At 44.8% G+C, this 21,190-nt stretch overlaps 1 pseudogene; it reads right to left on the reverse strand.

Moving 5' to 3' along the window:
• Positions 1 to 1,779: 1,779 nt before the first annotated feature.
• The window catches only part of LOC111963223 (myosin-10-like), a 99,450-nt pseudogene continuing 80,039 nt past the window's right edge, over positions 1,780 to 21,190 (reverse strand).

Genomic DNA, 21,190 nt, shown 5'->3' on the forward strand with positions numbered 1-21,190 from the left:
CAGTCAACACACCTATATTTTACCTGTAATTAGCCTTAAAAATGCTACATTTTCTCTCAGCCTCATGGCAAAATGTGTAGAATAGCATGAGATGAGCTATAAAACAGCACATTTTCCTCTGCCCAATGGCAAAATTGCAGGAAGTTAGCTGCCCAAATTTATGCAGGCCCACCTGACAGGTTTCTGGCTAGGCCAATGATGTTGCATGCCCCGCAGCTGGTGGAGAGTATTACATTTGGGTTGCCATCTGCAGCAGGTCCCTGGTTCAAATCACAGAGTCGTTTTTGTTTTCTAACTTTTCCCAACTCCTTACTGAATTTAGACCACTTCCCTAAACAACCCATCATATCTGTCCAGGCCCTTCAGGCATAGCTACCCTCTGTGCTCTCCGATTTGAGGAGAGAAACATGCATGACTGAATTGAAAGTCTCTAGGGGCTCCTCCGCTCAGGACAAAGTGGAATCACGTTATTTCTACAATGAATATGCTTTATTTTCTTTTACAAAAAAATCACTGTAGTCTAGAAATACAGGAGGCATACAAGAAATAAAATGGGGAGGGGGGGGTATTTGAAGTTGTAATGAAAGCCTGGTCGTCAACAGCCAGTCTGAGAATAATAATAATAATACAAGTAAAACTACATCATGGATGTTAAAGCTTTTAACCAAATGAAATCACATTCTGCTCTTGAAGGGGGAGCAGAAGGCTCCACATCTCACARAGTTAATAGTAGCACTGATTTGTGACCCACACACACGCCACCTATGGAGACATTGCTACAGGTATATGAACGGGAGAGGAGGTGCGCACTGGGTATGATACGACACACAGAAAAAATACACAAGACGAAGGAACGGTTAGAAGAAGAAAAAGTWGTGTTTGTTTTCCGTTCACCAGGTTTGCCTCGTTTTTATGTAACACGTACAGCACACCTACACGTCTTCATGTTTAATACAGGTGCTCACCGTGCATTACCCACTAATGCTCTTATCTAGTGTCTAAGGCACTTTAAAGAAACATGTCATTACAGCCGAGCTAACACTGGAGTAAAAGWCAKATGAAAGTGGCAGTTTCCATACATTACCCTCTTTTAATACTGAACAGAGATGCCAAAGGAAGAATAGCGAGCGCTGATGGATATGGACATTCTGGGACGTTAAGAGTGGCTTAATAGTTTCAGAGCTTTGAGATGCTATCCCCAGTAGAAGGCTGTTATATCTAGGAATACTAAGTGCTTGGTAGTTGGTGTGTCAGCGTATTATAAAAGAGAGTTAGGGGTCCTACTTTACAACCAAACCATGGCACAAACACAGTGAGATGACGGGCCCCCCTTGCTCTGAGCGGTAGGCTTTAGCTAGTCAAACTACACGTTCAATCGAAGCTCTCAACATTAGTATTGTACATTATGTGACCACTCAGAGAGAAGCTTGGGGTTTCCTGGCTCCAGTTACAGGGGCATATGAACACTCATTGTGCAGTTACGTGCAATTTCCCAGCGATTCTCTGTAAAACGTACGCCAGCGACCATCTATCTAAGCATACCACACTTCACTGCCTTCAACCCTTCTTCCTGAACAACAGGAAAAATTGTGTTCCAATTGGTCAAAATACAACAACAAAAAACGTCAATCATGACCTATGCGATTCCTATAAGAAGTCAGTTAGCAATTGTTTTTAAAGAGTTGTGACGAGATGCTGTAGCAAGTGGAGAAAAGCRTTTCACAGTTAAAACGTCCTTTCCATTCCATGTTTTTCTCCCAGAACAGGTCAGACTGTGTGAATCCACRATCTTGTTTCATTGTAGTGTTTGGAAGCGGAACAATAGTCTGTACATCAGGAAGAGACTCATGCAATGAGGGAAGCGGAGGCAGTCCATTGACCTCTGACCTACTGTTGAATAGAACTATCATCGGAGAGGACAGAGTTTTGTTAGGTCTGCTTTAAGCTAGGGAAGAGATGATGGCTTTACATTTGGTGACACACACGCATAGTTCATGAGTAAAAAGCACTTGTACATAAGTTTATATACTCATTTAAGCGGAGCACATAATTCCACGCCTAGGGAGGACTATATTAAGATCGTTGGGACACTCGCCGGGCCGAGCAGCTAAGGCCAGAGTAGAGTAGGAATATTGTTAGAGTAAGGCAGAGTAAGCCGCTCAAGTGGGAGTAATTGTTTTGTCATCCCCAGGAAGGGAGCATTTCTGGGGGTTGGGTGGTCTGGGTCGTATTCGTTAGAACACACTGTAGAAAAAACGTTGAAAAAGTCTTTCAACGGAAAATGAAAACAAGTGGTTCTTATTGGACCAAAATCCAGGTAGTCCCTCCCTGTTTCGGACTGTTTTCTTCTGTTTGGTGCCTAATGAACAGGACCCTGGTTCTCCCTGCTGTTGACTGTGGACAGGAACAGATGGAGAGGCTGAGGTGTGTAGTCACTATGCTGCGTAGTCACTATGCTGCCAGGCTGGCTAATCGATAGGGTTGGTAGGATTAGCAGGAGCGTCTTATTCGGTCTGGTTGGAGGCTTGCGTGTCGTTGTGGTCGCTGGCGCGGCTGTCGGCGTCGTCATCAGAATTGTCACGGAGGTTCCGTCGATCTGGAGCTGCCGGCTGCGGCCTGAACGGCTAGACGAGAAGCTTGATGGGGCCTCCACGCCTGAGGACGACAGGAAAATACAGTTGAAGTCGCAAGTTTACATACACCTTGCCAAATACATTTAAACTCAGTTTTTCACAATTCCTGACATTTAATCGTAATAAAAATTACCTGTCTTCGGTCAGTTAGATCACCACTTTATTTGAAATGTCAGAATAATAGTAGAGAGAATTATTTATTTTCAGCTTTTATTTTCTTTCATCACATTCCCAGTGGGTCAGAAGTTTACATACACTCAATTAGTATTTGGTGAGCTTAATTTAACTGGGTCAAACGTTTTGGTTAGCCTTCCACAAGCTTCCCACAATAAGTTGGGTGAATTTTGGCCCATTCCTCCTGACAGAGATGTGTAACTGAGTCAAGGTTTGTAGGCCTCCTTGCTCGCACACACTTTTTCAGGTGTGCCCACAAATTGTTCTATAGGGATTGAGGTCAGGGCTTTGTATGGCCCCTCCAATACCTTGACTTTGTTGTCCTTAAGCCATTTTGCCACAACTTTGGAAGTATGCTTGGGGTCATTGTCCATTTGGAAGACCCATTTTGCGACCAAGCTTTAACTTCCTGACTGATGTCTTGAGATGTTGCTTCAATATATCACATAATTTTCCCTTTCCTCATGATGCCATCTATTTTGTGAAGTGCACCAGACCCTTCCTGCAGCAAAGCACCCCACAACATGATGCTGCCACCTCTGTGCTTCACGGTTTGGATGGTGTTCTTTCCGCTTGCAAGCCTCCCCCTTTTCCTCCAAACATAACGATGGTCATTATGGCCAAATAGTATATTTTTTGTTTCATCAGACCAGATTACATTTCTCCAAAAATCTTTTGTCCCCTGTGCAGCTGCAACCGTAGTCTGGCTTTTTTTATGGCGGTTATGGAGCAGTGGCTTCTTCCAACTAAGCGGCCTGTCAGGTTATGTCGATATAGGACTTGTTTTACTGTGGATAATAGATACTTTTGTAAACTGTTTCCTCCAGCATCTTCACAAGGTCCTTTGCTGTTTTCTGGATTGATTTGCACTTTTCGCACCAAAGTATGTTCATCTACAGGAGACAGAACACGTCTCCTCCTGAGCGGTATGACGGCTGCGTGGTCCCATGGCGTTTATACTTGCGTACTATTGTTTGTACAGATGAACGTGGGTACCTTCAGCGTTTGGAAATTGCTCCCAAGGATGAACCGACTTGTGGAGGTCTACAAAAAAGAATTCTGAGGTCTTGGCTGATTTCTTTTGATTTTCCATGATGTCAAGCAAAGAGTCACTGAGTTTGAAGGTTGGCCTTGAAATACATCCACAGATAACCTCCAATTGACTCAAATTTGTCAATTAGCCTATCAGAAGCTTCTAAAGCCATGACATAATTTTCTGGAATTTTCCAAGCTGTTTAAAGGCACAGTCAACTTAGTGTATGTAAACTTCTGACCCACTGGAATTGTGATACAGTGAATTTATAGTGAAATAATCTGTCTGTAAACAATTGTTGGAAAAATTACTTGTGTCATGCTACAAGAGATGTCCTAACCGACTTGCCAAAACTATAGTTGTTAACAAGAAATTTGCAGAGTGGTTGAAAAACGAGTTTTAATGACTCCAACTAAGTGTATGTAAACTTCCGACTTCAACTGTACATACATGGTCATTTATCCCACCCACAGATCTATGAAAGTGTGTGTTCCTGTTGCATCTATAGGTGTGTTGATGAAACATGTATGGGCAGTGATAACAATGAATGTATTCTTCTTTGTTTTAAAGAAACTGGCAGAGGAACACCGATAGGCATAAATAACCATGTGAAGTGTATATACAGAGTGTTATGAGAGGCTGTACCTAGCGGTTCTTGAGTGTGCTGACCTCGCGGGTCAGGCCCTCGCTGGCCTCCGGTGGCGTCATCCAGCTCCCTCTGTAGTTTCCTACGGGAGGGTTGCCTGGTAGCCTCCTCCTCAGCCTCCTCCAGCTGACGCTTCAGCTGCTTCATACGAGAGTTGGCCTTCTCCATCTGACGTGGGGAGAATTTGAATTTTATTGGCACAATTCAACGTATTTACATAGCAAATCATGGGCCAATTCAGATTAAAACACTGCAAGTGCAGAAAGAGAGGGGGAGAGGGGGAGAGAGAGGGGGAGAGAAATAGAAAGAGAGAATTTGGGAGAATTAGGGGGAGATGGACAAAGGTGGGATAGAATTGAAAAACAAAGATGGAGACAAAAGTTTGGGACAGACAGAAGAATGCAGAGAGAGAAACCAAAAGCTTACAGAAGAGAGTGGGTGGAAAGGAGAGAGAGGAGAACCAAGCTACAGAAGAGAGTGGGTGGGGATAGGAGAGAGAGAGAACCAAAGCTACAGGAAGAGTGGGTGGGATAGGAGAGAGAGAGAACCAAGCTACAGAAGAGCGTGGGTGGGAATAGGAGAGAGAGAGAACCAAAAGCTACAGAAGACGTGGGTGGGAATAGGAAGAGAGAGAGAACCAAAGCTACAGAAGAGCGTGGTGGGATTATGAGAGAGAGAGAACCAAAGCTACAGAAGACGTGGTGGGAATAGAGAGGAGAGAGAACCAAAGCTACAGAAGAGCGTTGAGGTGGGAATAGGAGAGAGAGAAGAACCAAAGCTACAGAAGAGCGTGGGTGGGAATAGAGAGAGAGAGAAACCAAAGCTACAGAAGAGAGTGGGTGGGAATAGGAGAGCGAGAGAGAACCAAAGCTACAGAAGAGAGTGGGTGGGAATAGGAGAGAGAGAGACAAAGCTACAGAAGAGAGTGGGTGGGAATAGGAGAGAGAGAACCAAAGCTACAGAAGAGCGTGGTGGGAATATTGAGAGAGAGAGAGAACCAAAGCTACAGAAGAGCGTGGGTGGGAATAGGAGAGAGAGAGAGAACCAAAGCTACAGAAGCAGTTGGGTGGGAATAGGAAGAGAGAGAGAACCAAAGCTACAGAAGAGAGTGGTGGGAATAGGAGAGAGAGAGAGAACCAAAGCTACAGAAGAGCGTGGGTGGGGAATAGGAAGAGAGGAGAGAGAACCAAAGCTACAGAAGAGAGTGGGTGAGGAATAGGAGAGAAGAGAAGAGAACCAAAGCTTACAGAAGAGAGTGGGGAATAGGAGAGAAGAGAGAGACCAAAGCTACAGAAGAGCGGTGGGTGGAATAGGAGAGAGAGAGAGAACCAAGCTACAGAAGAGAGTGGGTTGGGAATAGGAGAGAGAGAGAAACCAAAGCTACAGAAGAGAGCTGGGTGGGAATAGGAGAGAGAGAAACAAAGCTACAGAAGAGAGTGGGGTGGAATAGGAGAGAGAGAAACCAAAGCCTACAGAAGAGCGCTGGGTGGGAATAGGGAGAGAGAGAGAGAGACTTCAGCACAGATGACAGAGACACTGATTATAGTGATTAGTACTAACAATGGCGTCCATGGCCTTTTACTCACCTTTCTACAATGTCAGAACAGCACTTTTCAAGCTAACTGTGGACGCCCGGCACCCACTCTACCTGCTCCTTGTACTGATTCGACATAAGGCGACGCTCGGTCCTCCACCTGAATCACCACCTCTTTCAGCTTCTTCTCCGTGCGTCGGAGAATCTTATTGGCTGCTCCCTCTCCCTGCGAGGAAAAAGAGTGATAACAGGAAAGTGTGTACATAGTGTCACCCTGACTTGACTCATATCTGTGGGACATACATTTGCATCAGGATGCAGTAAAACACTTTTAGTCAACCTCATGCAACTACCGTTCAAAAGTGTCTGGTCACATAGAAATGTCCGTGTTTTTTAAAGAAAAGCAACATTTTGCCATTAAAATAACATCAAATGACAGAAATACAGTGTAGACATTGTTAATGTTGTAAATGACTATTGTAGATGGAATGGTTCTATTTTAATAAATATCTACATAGGCGTACAGAGGCCCATTATCAGCAACCATCACTTCTGTGTTCCAATGGACACTCTTCAAAAACTGTTGTCTGATTAAAGAAGCAATAAAACTGACCCGCTTTAGACTAGTTGAGTATCTGGAGCAATCAGCATTTGTGGATTCGATTACAGGCTCAAAATGGCCAGAAACAAAGAACTTTCAGTCTATTCTTGTTCTGTGAAATGAAGGCTATTCCATGCGAGAAATTGCCAAGAAACTGAAGATCTCGTACCACGCTGTGTACTACTCCCTTCACAAGAACAGAGCAAACTGGCTCTAACCAGAATAGAAAGAGAATGGGAGGCCCCGGTGCACAAACCGAGCAAAGAGGACAAGATACATTAGAGTGTCTAGTTTGAGAACAGACACCTCACAAGTCCTCAACTGGCAGCTTCATTAAATAGTACCCGCAAAACACCAGTTCTCAACATCAACCAGTGAAGAGGCGACTCCGGGATGCTGGCCTTCTAGGCAGAGTAGCAAAGAATAAGCCACATCTCAGACTGGCCAATAAAAATTAAAGATTAAGATGGGCTAAAGAACACAGACACTGGACAGAGGAAGATTGGAAAAAAGTGTTATGGACAGACTAATCTAAGTTTGAGGTGTTCGGATCACAAAGAAGAACATTCTTGAGCCGCAGACAAAATGAAAAGATGCTGGAGGAGTGCTTGACACCATCTGTCAAGCATGGTGGAGGCAATGTGATGATTTGGGGGTGCTTTGGTGGTGGTAAAGTGGGAGATTTGTACAGGGTAAAACGGATCTTGAAGAAGGAAGGCTATCACTCCATTTTGCAACGCCATGCCATACCCTGTGGACGGCACTTAATTGGAGCCAATTTCCTCCTACAACCTTACAATGACCCAAAGCACAGCTCAAAACTATGCAATAACTATTTAGGGAAGAAGCAGTCAGCTGGTATTCTGTCTATAATGGAATGGCTAGCACAGTCACCGGAGTCACCGGATCTCAACCCTATTGAGCTGTTGTTGGAGCAGCTTGACCGTATGGTACGGTACGTAAGAAGTGCAATTATTGTTTCAATTAAAAATCATTATTTATAACCTTGTCAACGTCTTGACTATATTTCCTATTCATTTTGCAACTCATTTCATGTATGTTTTCATGGAAAACAAGTACATTTCTAAGTGACCCCAAACTTTTGAACGGTAGTGGATGTTTTCAGGCCCCTAATGTTAAAGGTCCAATGCAGTCATATATATCTCAAGATCAAATAATATCTGGGTAGGAATGAAGTACCTTACTGTGATTGTTTTCAATTAAAATGGTCAAAAAGACACAAAAATAGATTCTTAGCAAAGAGCAATTTCTCACGCAAGAATTTTGCTAGGACTGTCAGGGAGTGGGAAGGGGGAAACTAAAAAATTGCTGTTATTGGCAGAAAAGTTTGGAACTCTTTCTTATTGGTCTATTAACTAATTTACCATATTGTGATGACACCAGGCAGACAAAAACTCCATCCCACCAAAACAGGCTGAAACTTTCAGGCTGTCTTTATACTAAAAGGACATTATCATAATTTTCACAATTTCACAGTGTTATTCCAACCTCCAGGTGTGGAAATATATATACACAGCACAGGTAAATCACATTTTTTGACTGCACTGGGCCTTTAAAGGTCCAGATTTTGAGTAGTTTGTAATCTGAAAATAGATCTGTGGTTTGGGGAAACTCCTACCTCTAGCGGTCTATTGAGTATGGGTAAATCATTACATTGAGTGTATGAGCTGGAGTCCACCTATTCAAGCCCTCATTTAATTCTAGGTAACCTCCCATCTTTAAACTCTGACCCCCTTTATGACGTCTACTTAGTACAGTATATAGAAGGCTTCTTACTTGGCCTCCTGCTCCAGRTGCTCCTCCAGCTGCAGTATCTTGGCCTCCAGGGCGGTGATGGCAGCCTTGAACTTGGACTTGACTGCCCCCTCCAGCTCTCCCAGCTTGGCRTTCAGCTCCTTGTTCTGCCTCTCCATTCCTTGACGGGCGTTCTCACTCTTCTGGGCCGCACTGCGCTCCCCAGCCAGCTCCGTGTTCAGGATGTCCACCTTGGGAGAGAAATGGGGATAAAGGGAGAGAGGGTCACTCTTTGTCCATCTCTATATAAAGCCGTTAGTTGTGGGTCCCAMGAAGTAGTRTGGTGTGATACTTGTTAGCGCAGTTCATTATAGACTACTCTCCAGGCCATAAAGAGACTACATTCTATGGTCCAGGAATCGTCTCTYMGTATGAGTGAATCTCAAAAGTACTTWCCTCTTGTCCGATCTCCTCCTCAAAACGTCAAGAGACGATGCCGGTTTAAAGAGAGTTTTACATGTTCTGTACCTTCATGYGCTGTGTGTACGTGTTTGACAATGTGAGAGTTGTACTGTACCTGCATTGTGGTCTTGCGGAAGCGGTCGTTGAGCAGCTCCATGTTGCTCTGTTCCTCCTCTAGTTCCTCCTCCAGCTGCGAGATGCGGGCRTCCAGCCTCCTCTTCTCATCTAGCAGGGCCGACCTGACACAAACAAGTGAATGATTCSGTGATGTGGTTGGTACAGAACACAGTATAGAAATCAGGGGGGGAAGGCTGCTGGTCCACRTAAAGCTGGAGTATGTAACTTTTTGGGTGACCTGATCAAATTCAGATAGAAATGTGAGTTATAGATCTGTCATTCTCACTGAAAGCAAGTCTAAGAAGATCTGTTCTACGCGCACTATTTATATGCTTGCCGTTCTTAAGTTTCGTTTTTGCGTCTTTTACTTTCAGTTTTGTACACCAGCTTCAAACATCTGAAAATACAAGATTTTGGGTTATTGAGAATATATTTCATAGCGGTTTAGATGGTACAATGATTCTCTACACACGATACATTGCTTGTTTTGTCACAGAACCTAAAATTAGGTGAACTATTACAATTTTAGCAACCAGCGATTTCTGCATATTGCACCATTAAATCTGGAAAATATCATYCTTGAATTTGATCATTAATCAGGAAAATGTAGCTACTCACTTTCCAGAGGCYCTATTTGAGATCTCGTCGGCCAGCTCGTCTCTCTCCTGCTCAGCGTGTCTACGGGCCCTCTCTGAAGCCGCCAGGTCCTCCTGCAGCTGTAGGATCTCAGCTTCCAGGCCCTTTAGTTTCTTCTCGTTCTCTTTAGACTGTGCAAAMATCTCATCACGGGATGCTCTGGCCTCCTCCAGCTCCCTCTGGTAGTCCTTCATCTGGGCCTGCAGGGGGCAGCAGCAAGGCAAAGAGTGAGACCAACGTTCTGGGGCAACTGTACAGGGTTAGGGGTCAACTCCATTTCAAATGAGATTTTCTTCAATACTCCTCTATGGCAGCATTTACACAGGCAGCCCAATTCTGATATTGTTTGCCACTAATTGGTCTTTTAACCAATCAGATCAATCTGTTGCCCATAATTGGGCTGCCTGTGTAAATGCAGCCTACGAGAAAARGTTYCAAATTCAYWTTTTCTTCCCGAATTGAAATAGAACCGACCCCAACCCTGTAGCTATACTGAATATAATAGTGTAAGGCCAGCGGGGAAGCTACAAATGAGACCAGACCAACTTGGACAACTAGAGTTTACAGCATCAGGGATGTCATCTAAATACAGACGTTGGMAGTCCTGGACATATTCTAATCTAGGCTACATTAAAGCTGACTACACAGTGGACAGACAGGCACAMATACCATACCTGCAGAGGCTACCAGTCCATTTTATTGATAAAAGGATACAGGTGTAAGAAATAATATMGCTGATTATCAGAGATCAGACAATTAGGAGTTCCTAATTAATCAGGCAAAAAATATTGACATTGTATGGTTGCAAAATTCTGCTAACTATCCCAATATTCCCAGAATTCCTGGTCGGAAGATTCAATATTTATAATCTACATAATAGATCAACACAACTTGAGAATGAACAAGCAAACACAAATCCTGTATGAAGTCTCACCTGTAGTTTTCTGAGCTGTTTGATGGCTTCATCTCTGGCCTTGTTGGATGCTTCTATTTGCCCCTCCAGGTCCTTGAGGTCCATCTCCAGCTTCTTCTTAGCTGCCACGGCCAGGGCTCTCTGCTTCCTCTCATCCTCCAGCTCTGCCTCCATCTCACGAACCTGGGGAAGGGGTCAGACAACAAGATATTACAGAGAGGGTTGAAAACGCCAAGTAAGTGATGAAACCTAGTGAAGTRTGGGTTCTAGCTTGCTCGGATGCAATAACGGTTAGGGTGAAGATGGATGGAAAGTACATAATGAGTCCATAAGTTAAAGTTTTTGACCATATAATAATATGGTGATTATTTTCTCCGAACTGTTGGCCTAGCTAAATTACCTGAGTTTCTATTAAGAGGTCTGAATGTTACTCCCCAAAAAGGGTCATCTTTGCTCGTCTCTCTACCTGTTTGACCAGCGTCCTCTTCTTCTCCTCGTTCTGTTCGTCTCTGGCCTGCAGGTCCCTGTCGAACTGGGCCTTCATGGCCTGCATGTTGACCTCCAGACGCAGCTTGCCGTCCTCCGTGGCCTGCAGCTCGTCCTCCAGCTCCTCCAGCTGGGTCCTCATCTCCTCCACCTGCTGCTCCAGGGTGCGCTTCGACTTCTCCAGCTCATGGACCTACACACAGGGGGACGTAGAGAGACTGTTAGCAGGAACATCTCTTTTCTGGGTCGAAAACTGTCATAAGGAAGCCATCCCATAGGATTAGTCAAACAAATTTTCACTCAAAGCAACATTCTAAGGTGGGTGGACAGCGTTCTTTCAAAATTAAGTAATTTACAGAAGGCTTCATGTGTGTAAGGTCTCCAACAATGTTTAGGAACCACCACCAGCTCCTGTAACACAGGTATTCTCACTCATTCTGTGGTGGGTGGATTGGTGGCCATATTGAAAGAAACATCCCAAAACCTGTACATTTTGGTTCTATCAATCCTCATTGGATGAGCCTAGCCAAGTAAAGGCTTAGGACTGGGTTGTATAAGGTATTTGAGAACCTTCAGCTTCTGTACGGGGAGTTTAAACTACGTACGCTCTTMCCCACGTCGTCCTTGGAGCTCATCAGGTCCTCCATCTCAGTCCTCAGCTGCTTGTTGAGCCTCTCAAACTCCTCCTTGGCCTCCAGGGCCTCGTCCAGAGCCCGGGCCATAGACAGAGCCTTGGTCTCCTTCTCCCTGGCCTCAGCCTCGGCCTTGTCACGCTCCTCAGCATAGCGGGCAGAGATGGTCTTCTCTTCAGCCAGGAGCTAACATAGAGGGAGAAYATAGTGATGAAYAAGGATGGCAAGTAATGTCTTACTGGTAAGTTATGTTAYCGAAGGCACTCATTGGAATCAAGAAATCCCAAAAACTCAGCCATTTCTTCAATAATGGCAGGTCTACTTTWATTTTGCAGAGGGGAGAAGGAGATAAGCAAAGGTGAGAGGAGGGAGAAAAGGAAGCGAGATAGAGGAAAGGATAGAGACAAATGGAGATGATACGATACCTGGTCGAACTTCTTCTGCTTCTTCTCCAGGTTGGAGACGATGGTCCTCTGGTGGTCCAGGTCCACCATGAGGTCGTCCAGCTCCTGCTGCAGGCGGGTCTTGGTCTTCTCCATCTTGTCGAAGGCGGAGGCTTTCTCCTCCAGCCGCTGGCTGGTCAGCTCCATGTCCTTCTGCAGCTTCCTCTTCAKCTCCTCCAGAGACTCCAGGGTCCCCACGTCCTCATCCAGCTTCTTCCTAGACTCAAACAGCTAGGTAGAGAAGAKAATGTTTTTTTTGTTTGTTTTTCTGTGGTTCTTACATGAGGAAATAATGTTCACAGCTTTGTGAGTGAGCATTTGATATACAGAAAATGACAGTGGTCTTTTTTGAAAAACCACATCACATCATCTTAGTGTTGGGGAAGCTACTATGAAAATATATTTTACCAAGATACCAATTACTTCACAGTGAAATAAGTTAAACTACACTAAAGCTACCCTTAAGAAAAATATCAGTTTTCTTAACTAAAGTGACTTTAAAAAAGTAGTTCAATGTGTGAAGGAACATTTTATGTTTGTGCTTTTCTAATAACCAATTCGACTGGGTTCATGCAAGTGACTGATCGTGCCCGGGAGGAACCCTCACTATCAGTATCTGRAATTTGGCAGTACGCCCAGAACATTATTTTGAGAACGGAAAGGAATATCTCAGTTTCAAGGTCTCAGCTTGGAGAGAAGAAGCCTCATGAGGTATTGGTCTGTCACATGCACAAACTAAACGAATGATGAATTCATTATGAATATAATATAATATAATATAACTTGTCTGTGTAAGCTGTATATAAGAGATCTAACGGACTGCCTGACAAAGCTCCCTTCAGACCGGTACTTTAGTTTGACTGTGACCTATCCAGCTTGCTGTTAATAAAGAATGTTTAATTTAAAATTGACTGCAGTGTCCCTGGTGGTAATTTCCATGACAACTACATCCAAACTACTTCATGAAAATGATATGTAAATCTGAAATGTCGTAGACTACAAATTGCAAATAATCACTTTGGGTCATATGTTAACAGAATGTTATTTAGCCTATTAAACAAAAACAATGTTCCAAGAGAGAATTAGGCAGGTCTGATGCTGAAAAAAAAAACTGTATTGCCTAACTACTGACAACACTACCTAATTTGAATTTAGTTCAACTACCACCAAGCTACTGCAAAATGTAGTTAAATTACTAGTAGACACATGTAGTTTACTTCTCCCAACACTGTGTCCAACCTATACCAATACCTATTTTGTGAGTAAGGATTTATCTACCACAACCTGTAGTAAATATCAACGGGGGTGTTCACAGCTGGAAACCTCTCCTATTGGCAGTGAAACATTAAGAATGCGCGTGGGTCCATACCTGAGCCTGCAGCGTGGCCAGTTGTTTCTCCAGGTTCCTGCGGGCCTCCTCGTCCTCCTCCTGCTGCTCCTGCAGGGTGCTCTTGTCCTCCTCCAGCTGACGGATACGAGAGCTCAGGTTCAGCTTCTGACGAGTCTCCTCCTGGAGCAGCTCCTACACACACGCACGCACACACACACACGCACACACACAAAAGACGCAAAGACCCAACAGTAGTTAAACATCACTTACAATGAGACTCGTTGGATGGAGACAGTGATATGAAGTTGTTTTTACAGCAGATTGGCATTAGCTACAAGTGTCTCCAATAATGAAGCYTCATCAAAGGYCATTTGCTTCCATAGCATATTACAATACCTCCAACTTCGATTTCAACTATTAGAGCATGTAATGACGTATAAGGAGTCTCTGCTCACCTGTGTGTCCTGTAACGCACTCTCCAGGCCGGCTGAATCCTTGGCCAGCTTGATTCCCTTCTTCTCAGCGTCCTCCAGCAGGGCGGAGACAGTGTCCAGCTCCGTCTACAGACAAAGGTCTATAAATATCTCTTCATATTCACATGAAAACATATTCACTCCCATTTTGAGAAACCAATTGACTTCAACACATAGTGATGACGACAGACAGACAGCGTGGTCCGTTGACTTGGCCTCTAACCTGTAGTTTGTGTGTGCGGTCGGCCAGTTCTACTTTAGCCCTCTCTCCCTCGGTGGCTCGGGCCATGAACTCCTGCAGCTGAGCATCCATCTTCTTCCTCTTTTGTTCTGACTCTGTCTTGGCCTGCTGAAGCCCCTTCACCTCGCTCACCAGCTCCTTGTTGTCACTCTCCAGGGTACCCTTGTTCTTCTCCAGGTTGGACTTGAACTGCAGCGGAAAGAGGAGAGGGGTTGTGGTATACATTGGGGAGATGAGAGAATTTTATAGAGGGTATGTTGGGTAGGCCCGTCCTCTTGGCCGGCTTAGCAAAGAAGTGATAGCATAGTGTTACTACTGTATGAGATGACGTTATGTTGACAGGTCTATTTTCTCAGGTGGCGACCAATGATGTATATATACATTAGATGACAGATAGGGGGTGCTGTGTTGAAGCCACCATGCCTCCATCTAGGGAGTGTAAAAAAATAGTTTGGAAGCTATAGAAATGCATTTATTAATGTCTACATTCGTTTTTGCCACGTATACTCTATTAGAAACACCTTAATGCATACGTTTGCATTTTATTGTGAGCTAAATATACATTTTTTAAATGAAAATAAAATATATAAACACTGTATACTTTTTAGAGATTACTAATGTTACTGTCCCCATGACAACATACTTAAATACATGTCATTATGTCCTTGAAACATTTCATTTAAATACTGTAGAATTRCATTCATTCCTATGGAGGACTGCTCCTACTGGGGAGTGTCAATATGGCCGACCGGTGGCTTCAAAGCCTCTCAATGGCCAATACATAGCATCAGCAATCCAGGGTTTATATACATCGTTGGAGGAGATCCACCCTCTTGACCTGCTAAACATGTGGTGTTACTACTGTATAACGACGTTATGGTTGGCAGGTGTCATGTCTGATGGTGGACCTAGCCTCTAGGCCTGCTAAACATGTAATGAGATATGTTACTAGATGATTGACAGGTGCATTGTCTCTGATTATAGACCCACCCTCTTGGCCTGCTCCAAATTCTCAGACAGCTCCTCCAGGGCGGTGGAGTGTCTCTGTCTCATCTCCTGGACCTGAGACTCGTGGTTCTTGGTCTCCTCGTCGATGGCCTTCTTCAGCTCAGCCACCTCCTGCTCTCGCTTGGTCCTGAGAGGCGAGGAGAGAGGGGTTAGGAAGGAAGGTAGACCCCATAAAAGACACCTCACTGAGGTGCTGTGTCTCTCCATAGCCCTCATGCAGATACACACGCAGGTACTTTGCCAAACTATGACAGTGCCACTTTTTCAGGGCGACCCTACACCGGTTCTTTATCCATTTCTAAAAGCACCGAAAATAAACATATTGGGACTACAGTAAACARATAAGCGTATCAGCGCAGCAGAGAGCAGTACATCTGACAAGCAGTGTCCCAGTACCTGAGCTCCTGCTGGGCAGCGGTGGTATCCAGAGTGTCCTCCAGCTCAGTCTTCAGAGCCTCCAGCTCCTCACTGAGGTCCCTCTTGACTTTCTCTGCCTTGTTCCTGGACACCTTCTCTGACTCCAGGTCCTCCTGCAGCTCTGACAGCTGGGCCTGCAGCTCCCGCACAGCTTTCAGAGCGTTGTTCTTCTGGGCCACCTCTTCATCACTCCTGGTACACACACACAAAAAAACAATCAATTCCAAAATCAATTCCAAACAACAACATAGAAATCATTAGATTAGCTAGCTAATGCCAGGATACATTCCATTTCAATGAAGAGGTGAGAAATCATGTTGTGGGGCGTTCATCTGAGCAGTGCTTTTATAGTACCAGAGATGTCCAAATGTTAGGATAATTTTGGGTAAAACCATGGTACACAAGACTGCTACATGAAATCACTGCACAGTCTCTAAATCCCCAAAAATGGCTGATCATTTCAAAATCATACAGGCCCTAGCAAGTGAGACTGCAGCGTGGTGACAAAATCCCAGTGAACACAGGGTGGCAGTGTGATCGACCTTACAGCGAGTGAGCTCATGGAGGACCAGTGTGTGTTAGTCAGCCTGCCGTGTGTGTGTTTGTGTGTGTGTGTGTCTGAGCAGCGAGTTTCTTGACCGTGTCTGTCTGTGCCTTTCTCTGTCAGTGGAAATGCCATTGCGGGCGAGGCCATAGTGAGATTGAATATGTGTTGTTGCTGGCAGTCAGGCTAGATTAAACTACTATTAGTATTACTATTATGGATTCTGACACATACTCACTCTAATATATCTACCCCTGGATTGTTAATTGGACTCGTTCTGTCATTTCTTGATTCGATTTTTCATTATTTGTGTATGTGTATTGTGTTTGAGAGACATTCTACTACACTGTTGGAGCTAGTAACATAAGCATTTCACTGCACCTGCTATAACACCTGCTAATCTGTGTACGCGACCAATACACTTTGATTTGACTCCTGAGCCCTGCCTGCATTCCTTAGACATTCCTGCGTTAGAGCTTCTGAAGAGGCCTGTCCCTTTGCCAGGACAAAATAATGACTCCATGTCCAATTAGGTATTACACTGATGAAGCCATGGATAACAATATAGCTACTAATGAGACATTATAGTCAAATAATAACTGTCCAGACTATGGTAATTCAATAGCCCTACAATTATAAACAGTCATAAAATTCCAACTGGAATACTGTAGCCTAAGTAACGGTTTAATCAACTAGCCTATGACCAAGTGATGATTTCAGAAGGTCATTTAGGGGATACTGTTTCCATTGGCCTACAGTTTACACCTGAATTCGCAACTGTCTACACCTGAATTCGCTACAGTCACCACCTGAATTCGCCACATCTAAATGATTGGACTTCACCTTCATGCCAATGTTGCAGCCAGAGGAGGAGCWCATTAGTATGTGGTCTCAGTATCCCTAATCAAAAMGGACTTAATTGAAKMTGACACCAAATGTGTTGCTCATGAATATTTTCCACAAAATTAGGTCTGAATTGGCTTCGGATTACAAAGAATGTTAAATGAACGATCAAGCTAAATTGAGGTAATACTTGGATGCAAGTTGACATTTTCTCCTTCTTCCAAGAGACAGGTCTTTTTCAAGCCATACCCGGTAATGTTTTCCTTGAATCCAGCAGTCCTGTTCAGAAGCTATTAAAAATAAACGTCTGTGAAGTACAAACAGATTCCGTGACCAATTCCCTCTGAGGTGTGAGACGATCCGTCATGGCTGCCATGCCCAAGCTGAGATTCCRTTTCCTTTCCGTTGGGAAATGCAGTGAGAGACTTGGATGGGGCATATCATCAATCTCTATCAATCTGCCTCGGAGTGTGCGTGTATATTATGTCTCTAGTGAGGGTGATAGCCAGCATACCAGCACGCACTGCACTAAGGAAGGCATTAGTTAAGTTTAGAGTGAACCGATGCCACTGAACAACTAAGCAGCTGGACTGTGTGGCTGCTTTTACATATTTAGTTCAAAGCCAACATGAGGGTATGGGCTCACATGAAAAAATACTATAGTATACTGTGGTTAAATAATATTGTATTCACTGTAGTGTTTTTGCYGACTTTACTGTAGTGTACTGTAGTATTTACAATCTACTGCACTGTTGGAACTAGTAACGTAAGCATTGTGTTACTGCTATAACACCTGCAAATCTGTGTATATACTATAGTCATTACTGTCGTGTTTTTGTGGTCTGTAGCATACTGTAGTATTTACTATACTACAACATTCTATACTAAATTCTACACACGTTCGAGGGATTCTACAGTGTGTACTATAGTATTCTACAGTATACTACAGGATTCTATAGTAAGTATTGTAGTATTCTATAGTTAACTGTGGTATTTTTTAATGCGTGTGTGTGCCCGTGGGGTCTCAACTGCTTGGGCCCTGTATAGTGGACTGTTGCTATGGGGACAAGCGATGGAAGTGGGAGTATGTGTGGGTGCACATCTAGCCGGTATGGTTTACTGGACCACAGTAGTGGCCGGGCAGGTTGGGCCGGTTGCCATAGGAACAGGCAACATGCGTGGTACAGGCCTGCATGGTGGGCAAAGCTCATCTAGTCATCATCTATTCCCCTTATTGATCCAGGTAGCGTTCACATAGTGCATCCTCCATTTCATTCGATTTCACCGTTTCAAAACATTTTCTCTTGTATGGTGCAAACTGAACACAACCCATGAACGTTTATTGAGAATCCATTTTGGGGCTGGAGGGGGAGTATCTCACCTGGACAGAGCGGCCTGTAGCTCCTCCTCCTTCTTGGCCAGCTGGATCTTGAGCTCCTCTATCTGGGCCTGCAGCTCAGCTATCTGGTCCTGGAGGTCCGTGGTCTCAGCGTCTAGCTTCCTCTTGGCCTTCTCCAGCTCCTGGCGACTCTTCTCCTCCTTCTTCAGGCGCTCTGTTGACACACACACACACAGACAACCGTACGCAGGCAGACACCACACCACACACACACACACACACACACACACACACACACACACACACACACACACACACACACACACACACACACACACACACACACACACACACACACACCACACACACACACAACACACACACCACACACACACAGAACACACACGTACGCAGCGAGACACACACAGGTGGAAGGGCGCGGGGTCAACCAAACGATGAAAATAGATGTTGGACCAGCACTCAAAAGTATCCACTCGAACATTCCACTTAAGCAGAAGTAACCAGATTCTTCAGCTTGGTAAGCCATTAAGTCATTGTGGTGTCCGAACTGAAATGGAATTCCTATGCATACGCAGAATCACATTACCAGAGAAGTCTTAATCTTACCAGTCTGTAGTCTCATCTTAATGTTTATTATATGCAGTTGAGCGTCTGCCATGTTGAGGGAGTTACAGTAAGTTCTTCAACTTTCCTCAATTCCTTGCATCATCAAAAGGCTTTGGAGAAGAATGCCTGACGGGAAGGACCGTGGACCTTCTCCTCCAATGAAGGTAGAGAAAAGAGACAGGAAGAAAGAGAGCAAGGAATCGAGGAGACCAATTGAGGAAGAGCCACAGTGAAGCTTTACCTTCCAGGTCGATCATCATCACCTCCTGCTTGTTCTTGACCTTGCCCAGGTTCTTGGCCTTCTCCTCCTCCTCCGTCAGCTGGAGGTCATCTCGGCCACACGGTCGTCCAGCAGCTTCTTCTCCTGTTGGGTGGAGAGAGGCAAGGAGAGATGTAGGAAAACGGTAGAGAGGTTTAACAACAGGGGTCTGCAACATGTGGCTCCAGAGCCGCATGTGGTTCTTTAGCTTCCCTTCATGGCATCTTGTAATAAATCATTTGTATCAGAAAGAACTCTTAAAAATCTCTACTATTTCCTGTACCCTTCAGGGTTCTATACAGGTCAATAACCTAATTTATGCCTTCTGCTTCAATCAAATGCCCGCTACCATCTGCACAGGTTCCGCGTTCAGTGGTTGGCGGGGACATTCGATATTACGTCTTCTGGTTTTGTCGAGAGACCTAGCGGACGGTGGTGAAGCAGAAGGTGTAAATCAGGTATTAGACCTTCTCTCCAAGGTCTTCTCTGACCTTGAGGAACTTGGAGTTCTGGTCCTCCAGCAGTAGAATGTCCTCCTCCATCTTCTTGATCTTGCCTCGGCCGTCACCTTCTCCAGCTGCAGCTTCTGCCTGGCTGCCTTCCTCATCTAACTGCTCCTCTAGATCCTATGGATAGACAGTGGACATACCAACAGAGACACTCAGTATCTTCAGCACAAGGATATGTATTGCAATGCTGAAGTTATCAATAGTTTTAGTGAGAATGAATTCCATCTAAACCAACATTAACTCATTAACTGATGGTGTGTGTGTGTGTGTGTGTGTGTGTGTGTGTGTGTGTGTGTGGTGTGTGTGTGTGTGTGTGTGTGTGTGCGGTTGTGCGTGTGCGTGTGTGTGTGCGCAGTGGTGTCCATGCTGCATCCATATGTGCTATATGGGTCTCTCTCTGACCTGGATGTGGGGAGCTGCATCTTCTTCTTCTCGTTCTGCATGCTCTGGTTCCTCTCCTCCTCCTCCTCCACTCTGGACTCCAGGTCGTGGAGGATCTCCTCCAGCTCCTGCTTCTTAGCGGCCAGGCGGGCCCTCATCTCCTCCGCCTCGGCAAACAGCTCCGTCTCCGCCTGCAACTGCTCTGCAAGGATGTTCTTCTCCTCTAGGAGCTGTGGGGGACACAGAGGATAGAGAGCAACGTTTACCTACGCTTCTTTTCTAGGTGTTATTCGATTAGAATGTCGAAAGGTCAAATCTCCTCAAGCCTATAAAAAAGTTGCTATCTAGGACCAAAAAGGGTTCTTTGGTTGTCCCCATAGGAGAACCCTTTGAAGAACCCTGTTTGGTTCCAGGTAGAACCCTTTTCAATTCCATGTAGAACCCTTTCCACAGAGGGTTCTACATGGAACCCAAAATAGTTATACTTGGAACCAAAAATGGTTCTCCTATGGGGACAACAGCAGAACCCTTTTGGAACCCTTTTTTTCTAAGAGTATACTACTCAACCTTCAAACCCAGTGGCTAGACTTCTACTACACAGCATGAACTATGGAAGCCAACAACATTCAGAATGGCTGGAGTAAGTTCATATGTTGTTTTATCTCCAGCAGTGCATATTTCAGAAGAATAGCTAGATTGAGGTATGGAACCATGGTATTGGGTTCAGGTACGGGCTCCAGGTAGTAGCTCACCTGTTGGTGTTTCCTCTCCATATCCACCAGCTCTCCCTCCACCTTGCTCTGTCTCTCCTTCACCTTGACCAGCTCCTCGTCTTTGGCCTGCATCTCCTCCTCCTGCCGGGTCACCTGGAGCAGAGGCTTCACCTGGAAGGGAAAAGGGAGGAGGGTCCCATCAAGGTCAGGGGAGGGAGGAATGGAAGAAAGGAATAGGAAAGGAATAAGTTGTAGAGAAGTGGTCATGTGAATCCTGTTAACAGTGGGTGTAGATGTGGTCTCACAGCACTCTCCATCAGTAAAACCTCCACTCACCTTGGTGAAGAGTCTCCACCACTGCCAGTGGCGCAGCTTGAGGTAGGCAGCACAGTTCCTCTGGAGGACCTTCAGAGCACTCAGCTGCTGCTGCTTCTTAGCAAA

This window comes from Salvelinus sp. IW2-2015, linkage group LG1 (genome assembly GCF_002910315.2).
Source record: "Salvelinus sp. IW2-2015 linkage group LG1, ASM291031v2, whole genome shotgun sequence".
In the NCBI taxonomy this organism is placed as follows: Eukaryota; Metazoa; Chordata; class Actinopteri; order Salmoniformes; family Salmonidae; genus Salvelinus; species Salvelinus sp. IW2-2015.